We start from the raw sequence: 22647 nt of genomic DNA, 5'->3' as shown, positions 1-22647 counted from the left end.
TACTATGTGCATGAAACAACTAAAAAAATCACTTGCAAAAGAGTCTAAATCATGTTACTCACTCCTTTCTATTTGTAACGGCAGAACTTTACTACTTTCAACAGCCTCACATTCTCAAAGACTCAGCACATCCGATGAAATATTAAAGCCAGGTTACAGTGGGAGGTTTGAAGATTTTCACTGGATACATTTTCTGCTCACTCTGTTGTGTGTGTGTGTGTGTGTGTGTGTATGTGTGTATATGTGTGTAGTGGTTAAACACATGCTCCTAATGTTAAAAAAGTGGTAGTGGTTTAGTTTGTACTCAGGCCCCCTCTGCAAAAACTGTAAAACATCAAACACTTCAACAATATGCCTCTGGGAGAATTGTGGCAGGCAAATACATAATGCGACAAAGTACATAAAAGGTCAGTCATTGAAAAATTTGAAATGCTATTTTTTTTTTGTGGAGTAAGCAAGCTTCAGTGTACTGTAGCTCAGTAGCATAAACAATACTGAGAGAGTGGACGTTTTTGATGTCCTCTAATGGATTGTCCCACATGTGTCCTGTCTTTAGTCAGGCCCCATTTATATATTCATTCATTTAACAGACACTACCAATACAGAATAGAAAATAAGCTACATTCTGCAATATCTGTTTAGTTGTTGTCTGAGGCTGAAACAGCTCAAATTTATCTTTCCAGTTTAGGTGTGCCTCTCTGTGCTCTTTCAACATAAAGCATTCAAAGACGGATATTCCCAGAGTAATTTTTAAAGCACTTTGAATAGTAATTATCTGCCTAAGTGCCTTTACAGAAAACCATGGAGATGTTTTGAAGTACAACAAGAGGATTTAGATCATATTATAGCTTTGCTTTTACAAAACAAAAGGTTGATTAAACAGATATGTTTTGATAGGCGTTAATAATATTGGTTTCGTCAACTGATTGTGGGATCCTTTTTGCTGGCTTCCAGTGCTACACTATGAAACTAAAGTGTTGGCTCATCTCATTACTTGCTTACATAATCAACTGATAAAATACATTTTACAGGACAGCAGATGGATGAAATCTGGTATCATTTTCTTCACCTCAACCAGTATCCTGATGCAAATGGCTTTCAAATGGCTCAGCAGGTACAGTTTGGATCAATGTTTTGGGGTGAGTGTGTTCAATACCCCTCCCAGGTGCGTGCACACACACACACACACACACACACACACACACACACACACACACACACACACACACGCACACATGCACATTTTCAATTCAATTCAAATGTATTTTCACAGCTTCAAAGCGACACAACAAAGCACTGTGGGCAGGACTGAAACAGTAACCTACTGCTCCACTAACACTGGTGTGTGAGCCTCCCTACTGGCCTTACAACAGCCCAAATGTCAACCCTTGGCCTTTTCCCCCTCCCCTGCTGAACTCACAGTTATCCCCGATTCATAATAAGGGTTATAAATACACATACACAAAACCAACACCTCCCAATCCTCAGACTTCCAGCCTTTCTATCCCTACTTCCAATAACAGGAGAACTAGTGTGGCAGAGCACAATAACCTTCTATACAGGAAAATGACATAAGAGCCGGTCGCCATGGAGTCAGGCTGGTTGAGTAAATACAGTAACCCTTGCCCAACTCTCAGATATACACCATGTAATAAAAGGGAAAATAACAGCATGGCAACCAAGAAAGAGGCTCGACAGGAAATATGTTATTCGTTTATCTAAATGTAGGAATACAGATGCAGGAGATGACAAAGATGTGTCGTTGTGTTTGGATGGAAGATAGAATAGACGACTGAAGATATATGAGATTTCTTTGTCAGATTGCTTCTCGCTGAGAAGAAGGAGTGGAAACATTATTTTTAAATGCAATCTTTCAAGCAAGTTCTGTGTCCTTCCTTATTCGATCTTGTTTCTTAATCGGCACAGAGGGGGAGGTGTGTGTGTATGTGTGTGTGTGTGTGTGTGTGTGTGTATATGTGTGTGTTCATTGGCTCTCTTAGGTCTGCGTGGAAAATCAGTACCAAGGACACTCGTGAAAACAACCAATACGCTGCTAGATCACGTCTCCTAATAGGAGCCAGAAATCATCCTCTTTTCTGTGAAAACAAGATTCTGATTTTAACGACGCAACTGTTCAACCGTTCAGTTCTGATTGGCTGTCAATACACCATCAAATCCAGAATTATGTAACCCTTCATTTCAATAACAAACAGCTCTCTTGCAGCGCCAATCAGCTCGTAATCCAGTTATGAGGATTAAATTCTTACTGCAGCTTATTTGGATCAGGACTAACAAGAAATTAATTGAAAGGCGGTTGACCCTATAGGAATAAAGCTCTGCAGTTCAGCTGGCAGAACAGACTGAGAAAAGCTCAGAGTGGGTGACAATACTGGTGATATAATTGGGAACATAACACACACTCGAATTGGCCGTCTGCGTTACTCACGTGGCGTTGTCATCAATAGCTGGAAGGACTCATCATTTTCATGTGTTAAAGCTGTGCATCTCAAAAGTATGGGAAAATAAACCCAAATGCTCAAATAAAACTAATTAAAGCATGCACACACACACACACACACACACACACACACACACACACACACACACACACACACACTCACACGCACACGCACACGCACACGCACACGCACACGCACACGCATGCACTGCTGTTCATATCACTGATGTGCTAATTGTTGGAGGTGTGTTCTTGAAATCCAAAGTAGGAATCTCTTACCTACAGATGTACAAAATTTCACAAGGACCTGAAAAGCTGTAATTAAAGGGTGACACATTTCTGCTCCTCTCCCACTGTGTGTGGGATGGCCTGAAATAGAAATGCTGGGTTGCAACAGGCAAATCTGCACTCTACACCGCTGCACAGACACAGTCCTGGATCTTAGCGAGGGAAATAGATACTGCCTGTGTCCATAAGCCTCCACATCTTTGTGGGAATTTCACCAAATGATCTGACAAACAGGCATGATCAGGTTTGATGATAGGCAAGCGGTGGGCTGCTACGGGAGAGTGACTGAGTCTGGATGGCAACACACACACATGCACACACAGCAGATCAGTTTCCAGACCGAAGCTATGACCTGTGCGAGGAGTGCAGCTGGGCGAACAGCAGCGCATGCTCTCCCTCCACTGCTCCTAGTGATTCACAAACTGAGGCTAATTGCTATTGTGTGCTGCCATTTACATCTTTTGCCTGAGGGTGTAATCTTCAATATGGGGCCATTATTATTCCACAGAGCCTTGTGTTAAGAGGGTACATGTGTGCTATATCTGTACAGGCGTGTATTTATTTATCTGTGCATGTGCGTGTTAGTGTGAGTTTGTGTGTGTGAGAGAGAAAAAGGGAGAGAGAGCAGTCAAAAAAAGAGTCTGTTGCTATGCATTTGTACACGTCCTTTCCACTGGTCTCTTCACATAAAACATCATGGCAGAGAGGAGTTGAACACATATAGCTGAGCCATTTTCCTGTGATGCAACAACATTTTAGCAGTAAAAGCCCTGAAAGCCTCAGCCTAATGTTAGAGGTCAGGCACATCCCTGAGCCGTCTTGATGCTGCGAGGAAAAAGGGCTTGAACCCCCTTAAATTGCTTGTTGGTTCGCCAGATTGCTCCATTACTTTAATGGATTGCAGGGGAAGTCACTGCAGTGTTTTATGGTTGAATGAAAGCATTATGTTATCTGGCAGTTTAACCTGTGGTGAAGAGTCATGCTATTTGGGTCATATGTAACATTTGAGTTCCATAATGGCCCAAAATTCACATCCATATATCCAACTGCTGCTATTAAAGTAACGTGTGGGGTTTCCACAAAAAACCCAACAAATAATGTCACTTCTCTAGCTTTCATGCTTAAATATCCCTTGGCAACAAGTTTCTCAAATTAAACGACAAAATACATCCTTAGTCCATGCACTCCAGAAGTACCCCTATCGGCAGGAGACATTATTTGTCAGTGCCTTCCTAAAGCTATAAATAAATGAATCAGTTTTATGATGTGACAATGCTATGGTTAAGGTTAAGTCATAGGCACAAAACAACTTCATGATCATGGTTTGGGTTAAAAAAAAGTACTTTGTTAAGGTAGTTAAGGTAGGCACAGACTATTGTCACCATTGTTAATAATAATAATAATAATAAACATGTGGTTAAGGTGAGGAATGACTGACTGAATGATCAGAAACAAAAAAACGAACAGCAGTCTCCCGTGTTAAAGTCTAACGTTTTGTTGACCCATCCATCCACCCCGACAGCCTGCCTATGCAGACATTGTGGCTCTATAATACAGTCACGACTTCCTCCTTTGTTCCCGTGCCGCTAGAGGGCTTTGTCACTGGAAAGTCAACAGAAAAAAAGTACTTACATTATGTTACTTTCTTTGTTGGCAAGTATAATTAAATTAGCGTTATTATGCAACCTTCAGCTAGTGGGTTAAGTCCAGCACTGACAATGACAATGGCACACATATGATCCACACACAATGTGATAAATTATAAAAGAGGTAATTTATTTAGGGCTCAATAGAGAAAGCCTTTTTCTTTTCTGACATCTATGACTGATAACAACTTGGCTTCGATGTGACAGCACTGTGTGAATCTAACAATATCAGCACTCCCTCCCGAATTTTTTTTTATAAATCTCAATATTATATATATATATATATATATATATATATATATATATAATCTTTCTTTTAATGGCAGTGAACTAGCTGCAAACATTTTTTGTTTTTTTAGACCAATGCAGAAGGGCTGACAAATGTGTGGATGCTGCCATATGGGAAGCATTTACTGCTCTCCATGCACGTGTAAAGTGCCGTGCATACGAAAGAGACGTCTTTTGGTGTTCAGTCTGGAGATAAGTTTTCTGAGTCTCCTTGTTGTTGGACCGCTTTGTCAGAGAAGCCATGATGAGGCAGCATGATTATGTATGAGCTGTACACCGGAGAATGTCTTCTCCAAAAAAAACAGAAAGTTGACCCTTTTAAACATTACTGCGGCACCACAAGTTCATACATTGTGCTATAAACAAAAAGCGCTGTAAAAATTTGTTCGCAAGTGGAAAATCCACCACCAACATCTGTTTGGCACAGAAGCCTTGGGTTTAAAGAAAGGGAATCCAATACTGACTGTTGGGTACCAAACCAAATTCAAATGAGTGAAGAGTAGCCACTGAAGGCATGATTCATTTGACACTCTCTGTCATTGTTTTTTTTTTTTTAAATCAGCGCTTTTGTGCAGCGGCGCAATCAACAATGGACATGTAATGACTCACGCCAGAGTCGTTCCAAAGTGAACAAAGAAAAATAATTGACTGTGACTGTACCAAAAGGAGCAGACAATGAGATGGGACAAATCGATCAGATCTCAATAGATCAAGTCAAAGCCAGACAAAGACTTTGAGAGGAACAAATCTTTGTATGTATGTCTTGGTGTTAAGCTGCTGCAGGTGTTACCACTGAATCCGTGAATCACTTACACCTCCATGACTGTAAAACTGGAATTAGAGGCTGAGAGGAAAATTATATTGGGCAACTATCCTGTAAGAGTATGATTACATATAGACCAGTGGGAGCCACCATTATCTCTGATATAGTCTTTTTTTCATCTGACCTCAGTCATACTGCAAAAGGATGCTGCAGAAAAGTTCACTGACACAAACACCGGCTTGTCTGTGTGGCTGAATGAGGAATGGCATAATACATGGCCATGACAATGCAAAAAGAACAAAAAAGGCCAATTTTGGTCTATGTACAGAGGTGATCACTTACCATTAGCCTAAACTCCATTCAGCTAACAGCTCAAAGCTGCAGACTTTATCACAAAACACAATTATCTAATGAGAAAAACCTGGTGGCCATTAGCTTGTGACTCTGTTCAGCTGAAGGGCAATGACTAGATGTTGCACCTAAATGGGTTACAGCACAGCAACAGGGCTGATGATTGTGCGTGTGAGTGAGTGTGTGCATGTGTGTGTGTGTGTGAGACAAGGTGGGATTAGAGGAACAATTATGATACCCACTCATTTTGTGATAAGAGCTGCTCCCAAGCTGGAAAGATAAATAAATATATTAAGTAGCTTAATAGAGGATAGATACCTGAATAAGATTTAGTGAAAGAAAAGACAGAAAGTGAGATGAAAATTATGTCGAGCAACATAAAAAGGATAACGAGGATAACAATGGAGGTAAGGAGACAAGGGGTGTAAGGGGGAAAGTGTCTGTGACTGAACTACAAATGGAGACCAGTCAGCCAGTTTTCAAATTTAAGATGTCAGTCTATCTAGGGGTAGATAATTTATAAAAGGAAAGATCAGTACAATCCACTGACTGGTCGTGACTGTTTTCCAAAGATGGCGCCCGCCTGTATACGTGAACGGTACTATCTTTCTAAACTATCTTTTTAATAAACTGTCTGTACACTTACAAAGTTCTCAATGCTTCGGTTTACATGTAGAGACCCTCATTATGCTACTGTGGAAGTGTGGTGCTATTTTGAGCCTTGTTAGTGGTATAGAAATAGCGATTTCTTTTTACTTTAGCCGTGCCCCGACGACTAGCTTTATAAGCTAATTAGCGGTTTGCGATAAAACTGGTCACATTCGATTAGCATGAAAACATATCCTAGAGAACGGTCAAACTCGGACATGTGTTATTAACCCCTAGGTTCATTTTGCGCCGGATTTGTCGTTTAAAGCGTAACTCTCGCCAAAATTACATTATAACACGTTAGCAGTTGTTGTTTACGCTATCTGCCATTTTCCCAGTCCAAAATAGGCGATCTCCGAATGCGAATGAACGGACTCCATAGGAGGAAATGTCATTCTTATATGAGGCTCCTTTTTCAACTACAATCAGTCAGTCAATATTGTGTTTCACTAATGACAAAACAACGAATTATCCGTGCATTTATATGGAACTAAGCTTTTGGAGCTTTCCATCTTTGCTCTCCTCCCTCGACTATTTTTGACTGGCTCGATAGACGGCAACCGGAAGAACAACAGCTACAGTGAGTTAAAAATAGCTATTTTGAGGCTATCATAGAAGTTTCCCTAGCACTCCCATTCAAAAGGCCATTTGACCGAAAAACGAGAATACGGTAAATCTTAAAAGTGACGCTTCCGTCCTAAATATGCTTTTAAACGAAAGTTTGACTCAGGTACATTCACAAAAAGACCTTAGGTTGCATTTTGGCGAGAGTTACGCTTTAAGTACAATTTTGAAGTTAGTTGCTTTGCAGATTCAAATTAATAATACAAATTTCTGATGCATTATTATGGATTAAGATAAGACTTTAATGAACCCTGAGGGAAATTCATAAGCTAATAATTAGTATTATTACCTTACCAGCTGCAATATTAAATTGATGAACACATTTTAACACATTTTACATATATATTCTGAAATGGGCCATTCTGCATAAAGAGCACTTTTACTTTTGGTACTTTAAGTATATTTTGATGCCAATACTTTTCTACTTTTGTACAATTTTGAATGCATGACTTTTGACAGCGTATTGTGACAGCGTATTTATACCCTGTTAGACAACTAATGAATTCCTATGTGAAGTTCTAATATAGTATCCTGAGCTCATTGAGATTCATTAGCCCCTAATTGGTTTTTAACAATCAAGCTGTTGTCCAAAGGCAATGAATCTAGTTTAACATCTGTTCAGTACAGCCTATACGGATACACACAAAATGGAAAGCTCTGTATATGTTGTTGGATTAATAAGTGCTATTAAATAACACGTCAAAAGAGTAAGAGGTACTAAGCTTCTCCAAAGCCATTATTGGATGATTAAGGGCTTGCGTGAGCGACGCTCTGCGCAGGCCATGCATGACACTGCGAGCCCAGGAGAAGGGGGGAAAATGTCCCTCTGTTGGAAAAATCATTAGCTGAAACCACAAATTCAATTACCTCCTTGTTACTGGATCTCTCCTGATGGTCCTCTGGAGGGCTCTGTAGCTAAATAATTCCCATAACTCCCCCACTTTTGTGAGGTCAGTCATCAGGATCCGCCATCGACGGAACAACACAATCAAAATATTCAGAGAAACATTTAGGGAGCTAGCCGGGAGCAGCGAGTAAAGACATACAAATCAACCCCAAAATGAACAAAGGTCTCCACTTCAAATCAAACCTAGACATCGCCAGTGGAGGAAGAAATACTCAGATCCTTTTCTTAAGTAAGATGACCAATACAACAATGCAAAAATACTCATATAGCAATGTCTCTTTGATGGAACTTAAACAACTCATAGACATCTGAAATGTGACAAGACACTGTTTTCTTTATGTAAAGGGTCACAAGCCAAAAAGGTTGGGAATCGGTGGTTTTCTATCTATCTATCTGTCTATCTATCTATCTATCTATCTATCTATCTATCTATCTATCTATCTATCTATCTGTCTATCTATCTATCTAGCTATCTAGCTATCTATCTAATGTAATGGAATAAAATGGAAAATATTTGCCTCTAAAGAGTAGTAAAATAAAAGTAGAATAAAATGATAAGTATCTCTAAATTCTACTTAAGAGCAGTGCTTGAGTACTAGTGTACTTAATTACTTTCCACAACTGGACATCTTGTTTATGTGCCTGACTTTCTGAAGTCCACTAACCTTGTCCTTTACAGAATAAAAAAACAGAATACAACCCAAGTAAAGAGCAAAGATGCATATGTGCATAAAATAAAGTCAGGGAGGGAGAGGCATAAAGGAAGGGTGTAGGCTGTGAGCACCTTTCTATACTCTTGGCTTCCAGGAAGCCCTGAGTGAACAGCTGAGCCCTGCAGTGGGAGCGCTGTTGGTATGCCATGGGCTGAGACGAGTGGATTAACAGTGATATTATCACCTCATCAAGTTACTCTGCTTGATGAGGGGGTTGATGAGAGGCAGGTGGTTAGACATATTTGAGTGTGTGTGTGTGTGTGTGTGTGTGTGTGGTTTTCACAGGAGATGTAATAGTTAACAGCTTCACATCCTTATCTCATCAAAGCACTTTAGAGTGACGCAAAGCTCATAAGAGGAAACCAAAATTTTGGTCAGTGAAGAAATTCCACGGCAGTCTCAAAGTAACGGAAGATTTAATGGATCAAGCAGGCATTGTTGTCTTTTTCTACATCATCTCTGGGGTGCAGTGGGGATTTTACATTTACAAATATAACACAAATTGCCTTGTTAGAAAATGTTTTAATTAAATCAACTTAAATTATGAATAAAAAGATAATTATTATTTTTTTAAGATTATTGAATGCTTTCATCTAGTGCCATCATCAGGTCAACATTTTGTTATTTGGTTTATGACCAAATACCTATAAAACTAATAACATTCCCATCATCGGAGATTACACAGACTTTGTACTAGGGAGCTGGCAGGGCAAAGAGCGGTTGATGTCCGGTCGAACCAATTTGGACATTTGCGTTCTCACATACAGCTCCGCCGGCTGGGTAATAATTTCAGGTTTGCAGTGCATGTGTGAAAGGGGCTTTAGTTTTGTTTTTCAAGTTACTTTTCTGACTTTGCATTTAATTGTATGATGGTAATTGTGACCTAACTTTTTACAGTATTACAGCTATAATGTTAGCATCAAATAGCTAATTGAAACTGTCAATAATAATCAAAAGTCCGGTACAATATTTCCCTTTTTTTTTTGTGAAATGAAACTAATCCTAAACTACTCTGATTATCCTCCCTTTACTTAATAAAACTAGTTTATTGAATCACTTTATTGGCCATACCCTCCTAATCAAGTGTTTTTGCCAAGATGCAATACCCATTCAAATATAAGAACAAATATACCCAACATTGCTTTCATGTATTGTGAATTGTATGAGACTTGAAGAGGGCTGCAGATAAAGTCATGAGGGATTTGAGAAGACAGACGGAACTGCGAAAAAGAGAAATTGGAGATTTGAAAAAAAAAAAGGTTTATATCATGATGCAGGTCAAAGCAACATAGTCTACTGTGAAATCATCAATCAATTTACCTTTGTTTCTGTAATTTTGAAAATGGTTGTCTTTATACGATAGTTAAAACTGAAGAGCGACTGGAAATATGAGAGCGCTTCGGGGAGATGACACACATAGCAAAGGCCCCTCCTGGATTTGGATCCAGGACGTTGGGGTGATGTGGGGTTCTTTCCAGCTGCTTATTTATACATCCTTGTCCTTTCGCTTCTCCATGACCTGGAAATCGATTGAGGTCTGCCATCTCGAACAACGTTCCAATTGGTAAAATGCCTTTTGGAGCCGACAAAGAGCAAGAAGCCTTCTAGAAGAGCTTGGAGTGAGAAGTAAAGTGCATTGTATCCTACTTTTCTTTCCTTCTTTTTTTTTAAAGACTTTTCCTTTATTTTTTGCACATCATAGAAACGTGGTATATAAGTGGATACCTTAAGTCCTGCTGTTTAGCATTAACTATACATTCATTTAGTAAAGGGTTTAAAACACACTATAATGAAGTTGTAAGAAGATATAAGGACATCTTTGTGTTTATTAATGTAAAATATTTATAAAACAACTATAATTTCTCCTATGAAGACACATTTTGTATATTTTATTATTATACAACTGTGCTATACTATATTGTATTATTATATTTTACTCCAGGCTCCACTTATGGGTGTCCACAGAAAAAGTTCTAGTTGTTAATAAATGCATTAATAAACACTTATATCTGCGTACAACTACATTGTAGTTATTAAATATTAAATATTTAAGACTTTTGAGAATTAAATGTATGACTAATACCAATACGTTCCAAGGCCATGTTTAAGAAAACTAAATTAAATGCTTTTAAAGACTTTTTTTCAAGACCTGCAGATACCCTGTTGAAAGGTGAATACTTTTTCTATAATGATCATGTCCATTAAAGGGGTTTTTAGGAATACGGAATCCAATTTAGAAAAACCTTCTGTTGTCAGACTAAGCATGCTTTATTTAATAAGTTAAAATGCTGGCCAATGGGAAACGCATTTTATTTAGCAGTTGGATACTGCATCTGAGTGTAAAAGGATGATAAAGCCAACAAAAGGCGGTGATTTAAATTGTCCTTGGCCATTTTTTGTGTATATGTCGAACTATAGGTACATTAGGTATTATTACATATCTTATTTTCACATCTGCCTGTGAAACATGTAACGAAATGACGTCACTTCAAAATGACGCTCGTAGAAGGATGTCCTTTTTGGCAGACACATGTTGTGCTACTTCCTCCATCCTTTTATATCATCCCTGTCATCTAAATAAGGGTAGGGGAATATAGATCAGTAAGTACTTCAGTCAGGATCACAGAGAAACACTTATTTTATACATTTCACTTATTTCACTACATTTATTTATAAAAAATAAATGTATGTCTTTTTCAATCATAAATTTATGCACACATACAGTACTTTTCTTGGGGTATTTTATGTGCATCAGTGTGTTTTTGTGTATGCATGTGAATGGGTGATACAGTACACTACTTGCGTATGTGTGCACATACACATTGTGGTGAGTTGCAAAATGCTATTTCAGAAGCCCAGTAATGATGCCATTAGTATGAGGATAGAGTGAATACTAAACCTCAGGGCACCGCAGCACCACAGATGATTGCCCTAGAGTTAAGTTTCCTTGTATCTATCAGTCAGTGAGGCCAAACTAGCACCAACATCCAAACCAACAACACCAGGAGCAACATCTGCAGCAGCAGCAGCATTTACATCATGTCATCTCTCTCCTCTAACAATAATCCATACACCTGCAGCCTCAGTTTGTCCCTGTCTCTCTAAACTCCTCTCTGGATGTAACTTTTAATTTAAGGGAAACAGTCTTCCTCTGACTAAGCATAAACTGCATATTGTTCTCTTAGTGATCCCTATCGTAAGCCAGTCAGCACTTTCTAGGATACACAGAGATTGGGTGGAAACTGCTGAGACGCACAGTGCTACTGCGCTAAAGAAACGCACTGTGGTGAATCCAGTTTAAACCCAGAGCTTTATGAGTCTCTGTGCCTCTGTAGCCTCCTCCTCTATTCTTCCAGTTCGCCTCCTTTCTTCTTTTCATCCAAAATAAATGTGCGTGCGGGGGCCATTATGAACTGGAGGCCCCACAACTGTCAGAGGAACCGGCCAGTAAGAGAGCAGAGAAGCAGCTGGCAGAAAGAGTGTGTCCAGATGGGAATATTTGGCTAGAACAGCAAGGTTAGTGCAGTATCCCCCTGACGCTAAGTGGCAAGGAATCTTTAAAGAACCAAAATGAGTCAGGACATTGGTGTTGATGAGTCCTGAATAATGTCGCAGACAGGACCATGACTCGGCTTTGGGAACAATTACAGAAGTTTGCTATGATCAAGCCACACTGGGCTCAGCACTGCAATAAGCTTTAATGAGCAAGTTAATGATTGGTTTATTCTAACCAATTAAGAGGCTTTAATATGACGTTTGGGAGAACATTAGTCATCAGACTGCAGGGAATCATCCAGGATCCACTTCAAGAGAGGCTTGATTGTGGTAACGACCGGTTAGAGGCTAAATATTCACCTTTCACTCCATGTGGAAATCAAATCAAGCCGTCTGCACCTCGACATTATTTAGAGCATGATTCACCGGATTTCCTCTCAGTGTATTTTGAACTGAGTATGCTCCTTTTAGCTTATGGGAAGAAAACATTCATGTTTCACTAGTCCACAGCCAAGATTACGAAAAGAAGTTATCTGCATTCACATTTCTAAGATATTATTTAACACATTATTAACATTATTTACCCCAAATACACCACCAGAATAGCTCAGTTAAAAGGCAGGGCCAACTTATTGGAAAAATCAATCTTGGTGGCTGCAGAGTGTAGAAAGAGTAAAGTCAATAAAGGAAGAAACTCAATACTCATTAATCTGCTCACCAAAGGAAAACAATCTCCCTACATCAGCAGTGAATTCCCTGCTAATATTCTTAATATTCTTTTTTATGAGTACCACCAAGTCTGGATTTTTTGCTCCCCCATACCATATCAACAATAACATCTAATACTAGTACTACTACTACTACTACTACTACTACTACTACTACTACTACCACTACTACTACTACATATATGTGAGGTATGCTAGTTGTTCTTTTAGTTAACACTTTGTCTTGGGCTAGCAGGTGTGTCTCTTTCATAGGTGACAGGGAGACAAGCCACAAGTTATTCTACTATTATTATTAGTCAGATACAGATTTTTAACAGATCCGGATGGCTTTTAATTGTGAATTTTAACTGATTATGCTGGCAATATTCTGCCTTTTTGTTATTGTCCTAGAATCCTATTAAAATAGGAGAACCAGCAATGTGTTAGTCTGTCTCTCTGTCTACTTTCTGACTACCCTACCCTGTCTGTGGCCCCTTAGCTCCAAAACATTGGTTGTAGTGAGTACAACAGCAGGATGGTGTACGTGGGATTGACTCAAAATAAATAGAAAATAGAAATATAGCAATAGAAATAACCTGGTTTTGGTCTTTTAATGGGATTTACTGACAATAAGAAAAATATACAATTTCACCAGACTTTCACAGTTTTTGTTTTATTATTTATTATTTATTTTATTCCTTTATTCCTATCCATTTTTGGAGGAGCACAATATGTGGCCCAGGATTCTGTGGTTTGCTGGGGATTTATTCATACACTGAAGTCCCAGGTAAATGGGGTTTACCTTTTTTGTGCATGATTGTGGCTCTTTATTATCATGGTAAATCAGGTTGATGCTAGTGAACAAGATCCCTGCTGCTGTGTTGCCCTTCTACGGTATATCTTTCGCAGACAGTTTTATTTTGCCTGGTGTGAATCACAAGCGTTCTTTACCGCTTCTATCTGGGTTTTAGTGAGTTTATAGGGAAGTGTCACACCCTCTGAAGACAAACCAGCTTCCTAAACTTCCATTTTTATCTTGTTGCTCCTGGAGCACTGAGTGACAGTTTTATTTCTGGTTATCTGCTATTTTGAAATTTTACATTATCAGCATTATTGCTGCTAAACAATATAAAAGCTTCTTCTCTTGTATAAGTATTAAACAATATCATACAATTTGAATGATGCAAAGATTTAATTTAGTGCAGACTGATTATTAATTACCCTATAACCACTACAGATGCATGTGTTTACTTGTTGTTTTAGTTACTTGTACAGGTGTGATAATGAGTGTATTAAAATGGGGAAGGGTTTTTGTGCTCCGCCACTGTCAGTGGATTTGTGGACCAAACATGGCTTTTTATGTTGCAGGTAGTCTTTGCAGTGCCACCTACACAACGTGGGGTGGTAGGTTACCATATTAGTGTAGCCTAGCGCTAGGTCGGCCAACCTCTTGAGATCCATTTCACCTCTATCTATTCATTCATTTAAAATCTGCATTGGATCGCTGCAAGTTTTGTTTTATTTAGATTCCCTAGCTTTTCCCTCCCCTTTTCATTATTTGTCAATTGATATGCAAATTGTCTGATTTTCTCTTGTATAAACTTACCTTTACGGTTTAGTTATGGGTTTGTGGAACCATAAAGTAAGGCTGCAGCCTCACAGATATCATCAAGGTGCCTGACGTTAAGCTTGTTGTCATTTGTGAACTCCTCCTCATACATTTACAACCTCACATGTTCATATGAACAAGTGAATAGGTACAGGTACATACAAATAGATGTCAAACTGATCTAAAAGTGTTCCACCTGCTGCGTCTGGTGCCACAGTTGTACCTGGGACGGTGTCTTTAAAAAGTAGTCAGATGAGCCTCATCACATTCTGTATCTCCTAATCTTCTACAGTCCTTGTATTGTAAAAAGGCTGCTGCTGTGTTATTTTCCATGTTGAGTTTTTCTCTTAGATGACAGTGTATTCTCTTTGTTCTGGCTGTGTCTAGTGACGGGTCTGCAGTGTGCTGTATGAGGCTCGGGCTGCGTCACCACTGACTGTAATGGCTAAACACTGCAGGGTGGAGAAAGCCCTGCAGGATGCATACATTTACACCTTTTTGTTCTCAAAAACCAAAAAGAAAACCCATAATCTGAGGCGTTTTCAATAAATATGATGAGATAAAATTGTGCTTTGCGCAAGTTAATATTAATATTGGACAGACTCACTAGAAACTGCTCTTCATCCCTGTTTAAACAACAAGGAACTTTTTACAACAGCTAATCCATCTGAGATGGTGTGCCCTAGTAAGACTGTGACTGTGACCAACAATGTGTTTGTACAGTGAACACCTTGATTAAAACCTTGATTTTTAGGGAGCACAACAATATAGACAGAGCTGGTCTTCCCCATTACCTCCTCAGTGGATACAAATTCCCATTTTAATTTGATCAGGCACAGCTGGATGAGCTCTTGGGGTCCTTCTTGGAATTGACTGTGGCGCAACACAGGTTTCAAGTCCTGTTCAGAAGCCTTTCTAAAAGGCAGTGTTTTAAGCTACTGTACAAACTATCACCATGACAACTAGAGCTATCCTAAACATGCAACAAAATGGATAAAACCACAACACAAAAACCACTTCTGATAAATTCATCTGTAATTACAGACGGAAATCTTTGATCTGGCACTTATTTTGAGTGTGATGTAAGGGGTAATTTATCCAAGAATATCTTTCAAATTCCATCTTTTCATTTCAATTCTGTACGCCATCACTCTCAGTCTGCATCATCAACCTTATATAAGAGAAAGGTCATAGCATATATATTATTAAATGACTCAGTCACGGTATATTACATTATTAATCACCTCAGTGTAATCTCTAAACACACACAGTGTGGCTCTGACCCGGGTGTCATATATGTTTAAGTAAAAATAGCCTGCAATCTCTCAGGATTAAACCAACACTTAATTAGTAGACCAGTCAAGAGATGGACATTTATGTCAGAATCATAAATAATGACTTTGCAAATTCTGCACAGTATTACCGTAACCAAAAATCTCCCAGCGCTAGGGATTTGTCAGCGGGCAGTGAAGAGGTTCCCTGGGTTTGCACCAACTGAACATGAATGGCAATGCAGCTCTAAACACAGAACATGTCCTTTGTGGGAAAGAAACAAACAGCCTTTGTGTTGCTGATATGATTGTATAACATCTGACTGAGCCACCTGAACTGTCAGCATATGGGGGCCATAAAAGCAGTACAGAAGCAGAAATGTACTGTGAAAGCACCACATGGGGCAGAGCAGCAAGAGCTCTGAGACACCCGCCCACCCTTCCTGAATCAGCCGTTTCTGTGGCGACCAGAGCGAGGGGGGGGGGGCGGGGTGGAGGGAGGTGCTCGGTGAAAGTGAAGAGACAAAATTTGAAACCCGGTGGGAGAAACATGAAGGGACGGGCGGATGGATGGACAGATACTATATTGAGGGATGGGTGATAAAGGGATGTGGCAGGGTCAATAGGGAGCTGGGGCTGATTCCTCAACATCACAGTCAGTGACAGATTGACAGTCAGATGCAAACAATAGCAGCATCCACAGTGAGAGAGACAAACACAGGGGATTTTTTTTTACTCTCAAATGGCAGCCCAGATCACGGTCATGGCTCAGGGGTTTAAACCATCTTGACATTGACAATGTCTCTCTGTGAAATCTCATTCGGCCATATGGTCCTATTCAAAGCCTCGTAATTCTCTGTCCTCTCTGTACGCAAATCATACAAGCTTGAAGTAAGTCATAGCAGATTAAGACTAACTTCACAGGCAAACTTTAAAAAGAACTGAAGTTGATTCAACAAGTGGTGCACTAGAGGAAATACATCTGGACCGACCTGCTGATTTCCTGCGGTAAGCTGCCATTACACATAAATTACATTTTCAGGATGCAACAGTAGAAGCGACAAATGTCACATATAACATGGAGGAGGAGAAGGTGATGAATTATCCAATGTTTGGTTCAGATGATAGATTAAATGACAGCTTTGTATCAGAATTAAGATACTGTAATGCAGATTAAGCTCAGTCGTGGCCAAAGCAATTAGAAAATAAATCAATCAGAAAACTGTGACACCAGTGGACATATGTGCAACAAAATCTACTTCATACCAAATTAACAACACATTGTCCTTTGCACATAATATTACAGAAAAAAGAGCTTTGCATTATCTTTCTCATTACATGTATCTATGATTAAATGTCAGCTCTGTTTTTGAAATCGCTCCAGTATGTTGAAAACCTTATTATGTAATGGACTAGACTTTGATCTGGGAATAGTGTTACAGTTATATACTACAGTGATGGCATCCTGTCAATGCTATAACAATTAGGGCTGGATGCAGTAGTTCTCTTGCGCAGTTGAGACAGAAGGCTCACACTAAGCTCAAGAAAAACTGTGTACATCTGACATGTAAACAACTGCAGAGTGCCCTGACGGTTGTCGATAAATTACTGTGTCCACACACGCTACAAACCAAAATGTATGCACAATCTGCATACCATCAAATACTGTAGTGCGCCTAAAGCGCAGCATCTGAGATGGCACTGTCTTCATCTGTTTTTTTTTGTTTTTGTTTTCTGTTTCCTAACAAGACTGAGATAACAGTAGCAGAGCTGAAACGGTTCCCACTCCACCCACTTTCTGTTTCAGGGACACATGGATTTACACATGGGGATACTGGCATGAAATCGGATGGATTCACTCTGATCACCTCCCCAAGTCCCTGTGATCTTTTTCTTTGTCAACTAGCCTTCACAAAACATACGAGTAAAAAAACACCCCCACTCGTCACATCCTTATGGACACAAAACTAATGATGGATGCACCTCATTTCTTAAAACTTTCAGCAATCCATGTTTTGTTAAAAAAATACATTGTCTTTTTTTGTTAGATTTTTTAAACATCAAATCATAATTATATAATATAAGCGTCAAGTCAAATTGGCACGACGCTACTGAGAGTAGTTCATGATGAGGCTGTTGAGACTCACCTGTTTGGGAGGATGGTTGTCAGAGTCCTGGTGTGCGAGGCTGCTCAGACAGCAGCAGAGATGCGCAGGGACTGGACTAAGTCGCTCACACTGGACACATACCAGAGGACTGAATGACTCTTCTCTGCTCTGCACTGCTCACAGCTCACAGTGCTCAGCTCTTCCCACCGAGTATCAGAGACAAACACCAGCTCAGCTGCCTCTCCCTCTCTGTCTTTCACACGTACTGTAGCAGCAACAGAGAGGAGGCTGGGGGCTGCAGCCTCTGTGATCAGCACAAGTCTCTCTCTATTTCTCTTTCTCTCTCTCTCTCTCTCTCTCTCTCCTCCAAGCTCTGTGTCTCTCCTCAAGTCTGGCTACAGGCAGCCATGGCTGGAGAGGCAGAAAAACAGTGAGGAAGTGTATGTAGATTAAGTTGACTCCCTTTGCAAGTATTTATGTTGTGTTATAGTGTGTGAGAACCAGCATGCCCTCATAACAACAATGCACACAAGCGTACACGCTGTGGGAGAGAGCTTTACTCCTGCCTCCTCCTCCCCTTTTTTCACCACCACCTACCCACTCACCCATCCACCCACCCTCTTCTTGCCAGCCCCACACCAGCCTGTCAAAGTGAGTCATCAGCTATCAGCCAATCGTAGGGCGGCACACAGCTTCCGATTAGAATAACAGGAGTTTTTATGCATGCCTGTTTTGAGGAGATGAAAATGAAATGCAGAAGTGTCTGGGAGGACTTGACATACTTTGCTCTGGGTGTGGGAGATCAGGTGGTACATGAAGAAAATCACAAGATTTATAAAAACAAAAAAACACATCGGAAATTTTCTTTGTAAGTGTATCCATTATTATTTCATATAATTTCTAGTAAGCAATTGTTTTTGGTCTAACAGCTCCTTTACCACTTACAAAGCATAAATCATGAAGAAATCCATATGAATATGATTATAAATGCACAGTATTCATCACTGCATCACTTGTGAGGTGTGACTCACTGCGCCATATGATTCATTCTATCAAGGCTGTAGCCACATATGAGTACAATAAGGTCTGACCCCGGCAATTTTCCCAGGAAAATGAAGGTAAAGTACTAAAATAAGCACAAAGTCACTGATAAGTGTCCTTCTGTGTAGTTAGGTGGGAGAAGGTATTTTGGGCATTCAGGGTTCCAGAAGTTACATTTCTGTTCATTTTCTGTGAAGACAATGTTTTGGAATAGGGCTTGGATGGACATTAAGCTCCTCTCGTTGAATCATAAGTACAAACAATGAGCAACTGTGCTGAAAGGAAAAACGGTTCACTGGTGGAAACTCAAAAGATTAAAGAGTATATACAAAAGAAACTTGAGGATAGAAGTCAACTACACTTCCCAAGGGGCATAATGAGTAAAAAACTGAATCACAAAGCTTACACATCTGAGAGACTGTCCTCCAAAGAAAGACAACAGCACCAGTTGTTTGGACTGTTTATGTGCCACCTTATAGGTACCCTGTGGAGTTTATCACCTCTAGTAGCACTGGAGCCGGTTTTCTTTTTTAGGATTTCATATTATTGCGCTTATCGACAGGTGGGGGCAGGGAAGAAGAAGACTGCTAGCAAGTAAACATGAATGTAGACAATGTAGGTTTCAAAATGTTTCAAAAAATCTTTTTGCAATTTTTTTATGAGGAAGGAAATGTGTTCAGTGTGTCTGTTAGACCTCAAGGATACTGTGATATTGCAAGGTACGCGTCCTGCATCTCTGACGCATTAAAATCTGAAAGGACACAGTGAACTCACTGTTGACGCGTCCGGGGGACGTATCCAGTGTTTCCCACACGTTTCGGCTGCAGGAACTTCCACTAGAACTAAACCTTCTAAAGAACTCATTGCGTTTCAACTGCAGAGACCAGGGTCTAAATTTAGTTCTGGGGACATTTTCCGTATCCTTATTATCCCCCAAAACGTTTCTGATCAGAGGGGATATTCTAACTCCATAGTTAGTCTTCAGCCACAACCGATGCTGACTCAAAATCGGTGAAGGTACCTTTAAAAAAACTCCTCTAGCCCTGATTCTGTGTCACTTTTTTCTTTATAACGTCACTGTGAGAAAACTTATTTAGAAAACTGGAGTATAAACATCAACATAAGACCCCTGAAATTCATCCCTGTGACCTTAAAAACAATTTATCGCACCCCTCTGCTGACCAGGCCAGATTTATTTAAAATTAAAAGACACCCTCCAAGCCATTTCAAAGAACTAAAAAACATTAATGGCTGTTTAATTTGAAATCTCCAAACATTGTTATTTATCTTGATCGACATCCCGCTTGCTGAATAAATTGTTTTTTTCAAGGGTTACACTGGAAATCAATTGTGAAGAGCACTTATGGCCGAGACAAGATTTAATTTGGTACCAGACTTAGAGAAAATCTGATAAGATGTGGGACATCTGTGAAGTGTGGGGCACATAATACAATAAACCTAACTCAATGACTGTCATTAGAAATTGTTTAAACGACTGTAGAGCCCAAACTGTGGTGGTCTATTGCGAGGGTAACACATCCAAATGAATTTCCGTCATCTCTGGGCCGGCTGGAGAAATGACTTCAGCCAAAGGGCCTGAAGGTGAGGAAGAGAAAAAGGTAAACGGAGGGAAAGTGAAGAAAAAGGAATCAATAGCTGATTGTCTGAGAAGAAAAGGAGAAGCATGTGAGAAGAACAAATGGAGCCTATTCCATATAACTAAGAGGAACACTGCAGTGTAGCTGTTAAAGTCATTTCCTCTTCACACATTTCTGTTGCAGGATGAAAATAGACTTTGCCATCAGATGCGAATAATAGAAGATCCTGATAATTATATGGCTGAGCCGCACTCATTCCTAACATGCTATTTTTTCTCCCCAAATTTCTATTATTTCCACTAAAATCACTGGGATGGAGGGCAACATTATAAACTAGTACAGCTATTCAGAGTAAATACACTTAAAGAAAGGGGACGAATAAACAACGAGAATGAGATAACTTTCTTTGTTTAGAAAGTCTACATAAAGTACTTACACAACAAAACATACATATACAGTGGAATAATAATTAAAGTGACAAAATAACAGTGGAAGAACTACTCAGATCCTTTACTTAGGTAAAAGTATACAAATATGAACACAACAATGTTCAAGCAGCCATGGACAGTATGAGAAAATAAAAAAAAAAGAAAATAAATAGTGTTTTTTCATTCAAGCATGTAAATATGTTCTAGTAGAAACACAAAATACAATTATGAATCTGAATCCAGTATATAATAGGTCTCCTTTAAAGTTGCATTTAGGTACAGTGAGTAAATGTACTTAGTTACTATCCACCACAGCAGAATGACTATTAGACAGTTGTCCAAGTTCAGTTAAGACCAAAACATAATCCTGAAAAGGTGCCAGAGCTGCTCTCTTTGGATTTGTCACAGAAGATGAATGACACATTGACAGCTGTCTCAATTGCCTCTAGTTCATGAAGTCAGAAAAAGATGACAATGATTTGTACAGCTTCTAAATAGCTTGAGGTGTACGATTCTTGGAATGAAACCTCTCACTTAAGGTGTGTATCGAACTTTCAGAGGAAATTGGTGAAGTGTCTCAAAGCTTTAACCAACAAAGAGTGAAAAATGGCATGACAACCGCAAGACTGTGTTTGACATGTCAGAGACTTAAAAAACATCAATAGGGATGTGAAGACATTACTTATCCCACTGGACTGCCTACTATAAATGAAGTAATGTTTCTCTGTGACACATATTTGAACAACTTTCAGAAAGTAATGGCGTTAGAGAGACTTCGTACTATCCAAGGTAACAAAATTTGTTAATTTCCTACAGATCACAGTGCTACATTTAAGCAGGCAGCCTTGGCCTTTTTTTTCCACCAATACAACTGTTATTCACAATCATGTATTCATTAGTGGCCATTGTACACCTACAATAGCACAATCATATCAATGGGCTTGCCTACTTCTTCCCCACTAACTGTGGTCTGAGCCTTATCAATTGCATCTTTAAATCTTTCTCCTTGTAATTTTTGTCACGTCAGTAAGATGACATTAAAAGGAATTCAGTCCTCTATGTCTAAGGGAGGTGATTCACAAGTCATGAAAAAAGGCAGAGCTAACTACAGGAGTATCAGTAAAACTGGACATAAAGGTGATAGCCTGTCAGGCCAAAAAGAAACAATAAGGACAAATGCGATCCACAAGAGATTATTGTGACCAGTATCTGTATGTCAATGTACTCACACCCCACTTGGGACTTCTCGTTCCCTCAGCCTGTGTCTCTGTCATGTTTTCACCCACAACACCACTCCCTTGACTCCCTTGAGGACTTCCACATCTGATAACGGAATACTGATGTTAAATGCTCTGAGCAGGGGGGAGCTGTGTCCTGCCATACTCCATTTTAGTAACTGAAGAATGTCTTTGCTCTGGGGGACAGTGAGTAAGACACATGGGAATTTTCTCTCCTCTATCACTGTGCAGTGTAAGGGGATGACATAGCTGTCAGGCTCCAACCCTAAAGGCTTTCCTTTTAAAGAGGTGTAACTGTACGTGTGTGGGAGTTTCTTGGTGAACATGCATGTTCGGTGGGATGAAACAAAACTATGTCTGTGCCTGCAGTCATTACTGTTACATATATGTACTATATTTAGTGTAGTTAGCTGTATCTGCAGGTATGATTCAGCTTGACAGTGGAAACAATTATTTACACTTTAAT

The 22647-nt window shown here is 39.5% G+C and overlaps 1 protein-coding gene across 1 annotated transcript in view; it reads right to left on the bottom strand.

Moving 5' to 3' along the window:
• Positions 1 to 18399, bottom strand: part of LOC116062166 (prickle-like protein 2) — a 41731-nt gene extending 23332 nt beyond the window's left edge. Inside the window, exon 1 of the mRNA XM_031316761.2 lies at positions 17916 to 18399. The gene's annotated coding sequence lies outside the window, so the exon portion shown is untranslated. The remainder of the gene's footprint in view (positions 1 to 17915) is intronic.
• Positions 18400 to 22647: the final 4248 nt, after the last annotated feature.

Source organism: Sander lucioperca, chromosome 12 (genome assembly GCF_008315115.2).
Source record: "Sander lucioperca isolate FBNREF2018 chromosome 12, SLUC_FBN_1.2, whole genome shotgun sequence".
Classification (NCBI taxonomy): Eukaryota; Metazoa; Chordata; class Actinopteri; order Perciformes; family Percidae; genus Sander; species Sander lucioperca.
This window is presented reverse-complemented; position numbering and strand designations above follow the sequence as displayed.